Source organism: Cyprinodon variegatus, unplaced genomic scaffold, assembly GCF_000732505.1.
Source record: "Cyprinodon variegatus isolate N-32 unplaced genomic scaffold, C_variegatus-1.0 Scaffold32, whole genome shotgun sequence".
NCBI lineage: Eukaryota > Metazoa > Chordata > Actinopteri > Cyprinodontiformes > Cyprinodontidae > Cyprinodon > Cyprinodon variegatus.
This window is the reverse complement of record NW_015150485.1, coordinates 818,212-820,690: the sequence shown is the minus strand read 5'-3', so window position 1 is coordinate 820,690 and position 2,479 is coordinate 818,212.

Here is a 2,479-nt window from a genome sequence, read left to right as displayed (position 1 = left end):
AAAAAGTGGAGATAGGCACCAGCACCCCTCACGAGCCCAGGATGGAAAATGGATGGATGGATGTACTAAACCTCCAAACTAAACTGTATTTTATTGATTTGTTGAAGCTGACATGCTCTACTTTACTTTTTTTTTCTCAACACCCGACTTAAGTTAAAATTAACTTAAGAAAATAAAGATAAAAATGATAACTTGCTATTAACAATGTCTAATGCTTGTCTCATCTCATCATCTGTCTTCGGGCTGCTGTTGGGATTCTGCCTGGTTTGGATTTCCCTTTTTGTACCTCTTCGGTTTTTTGATCTTCTGGCCTGGACATCTGCTCCTGCATCAAATCCCTCTGGATTTGTCTGCTCTTCCTCTGCTGGCCTCGGCTCGTCAGTCTGCTCTGCCTCACTCCTGGAACTCTCTGGGCGGCTCCCGACACGTTGAGAAAAATTATCTGCCGTTGGGCTTGGACTGCTCTTAAGAACCAGGTTAGTGACTCACATGCTCGCTATCGCTTCCCGTCCGAGTTTTGTGGTCACCTGAGTTTCTACCTCTATAGAGATTCCCAGCTGACAAACCGCAGATTACAGAGCAATCAATAAAATGTTTTGTTTTGAATCACTTCTGTTCTGTCTGTCTGAATTCTGGGTCCTACTTTCTGAGCCTTGACCCATACATTTTTATTTTCTTTAATTATCCCAAATCCCTGTATGTTGGAACATAGCCTGGAATGTTTTGAGTTTAAAATGTTAGGAATAATTAAGAGAATAAACAAAAAAAAAATTGTTTTATGTTACAAACAACCTTAAGTAAAGATTTGACAAGAATGCATTGCAATAAAACTAATTCAAACACAAACTGTTAATCATTTGCTGGACAGATGGCAAGAAACATGAAAAGGAACCACACATGAAGAAATACACTCAGGAATTACATAGTGTAATGTAAGAGTGTCACAATGCTGCTTTTCCACAGCTGTGTTCATGTGTCTCCAATTGCAGCTTTGCACTGCTGACTACATTTTTTTTTTGTTTAGTGGAGCAAGAATATAATTGTTTTTGTGGAGAATGCTATGTAATTTGATCCCATTAAGCCCCATCACCAAAGTGTTAAATGGTAAATAGCCCACATTTATACATCACCTTTATAACATCATCTGAGTTCTGTAAAGTGTTTTTAAATGTGTTTCTTGTTCATTCATTCAGGAAAAAAAAAAACTATAACACCTCAATTACGAACAGCTGGAAGCAGATATTTACATACACAGTACAGCCTTTGTTTATTCACTGGTTGGTGTTAAATCATAAAAAAACTTTTTCTGTATTAAACCAATTAGGATTACTGCAATTAAATAAATCTCAAATATATACATTTGAAATAGTCTAAAATTTCAAAATAAATACAAATATGTTTTTCTTAATACTGGTAATAGTCTTTGAATTTATTTTCTTGATATTTTTTGATATGATTTATCTCTTTAAACTTATGTGCTGCATCAAAGATTCTCTCAAGACTTCTCACAACAATTATTTAGAATAGGGGGCCATTCCTTAGTAGAGAACTGTATAAACTGGTAGATTTTTAGGCTGTCTAGCTCTGAGGGTTCTTTTTTTTATCATTGCTGCTTTCATAAAATCTACAAATTAATTTAGAACAATTAAATGGCTTAGTTTATTTATCTTTAGCAGATCGAACTATATTAATAAAAGCAGGACTATGGTAACATACAAACATAAACAGCAGATTATACACAGCGATAAATCAGAAAAAGAAAGAATGAAGGTGTTGCAATAACGAGTGAAGTCCAAAGCCCAGTCTGATCGGTATCCAGTGGTGAAACCTCAGGAGAGCTGGGTAGAAATGAATGTTAACAATCCAGAAGAGGAGCGGTTCAGTCTTCCTTACAACAATGTGACAGACTGATTCAGTCAGACAGAAATTGCCTGCTGGGACATAATGCTGCTAAGGGTAGCCCTGCAATCATGATTTACTTGTAATCACAACATGGGCAGCCCAGGCCTCCATGGGCCCTAAGCAAAATTTTATGTTGGGTCCTCTATTTCTGCCAATAATACTGATTCCTGCAATCAACAGTGTGATGATCAGATCTTTAACACCCCTAATATAAAGTTATTGTAGCTCTGTCCATGCTATTTGCAATTTCTACTGGTATTCTTTATCTAGTCTTAATAAAAGTAATAAGATAAATTAGTCTGCATTAAAAGTAAAAGTGTTATATCATTTAAATTCTTATTTTCAACACCAATAGCAATGTGCAAAAATAACCTTAAGTACACAAAAAAATGCAATAGCTTTACAATTACATTGTATAAGACCAGACATATATGAAATAAACAATAAAGTTTGAAGCTTATATCTGTTCTTCAAACATAAGCTTTTCTTAGAGAAGTTTACGCTTGTTTATTTTCTGTGTGTCAATCAGTTTCCTATACAGCATATATATATATATATATATATATATATATATATA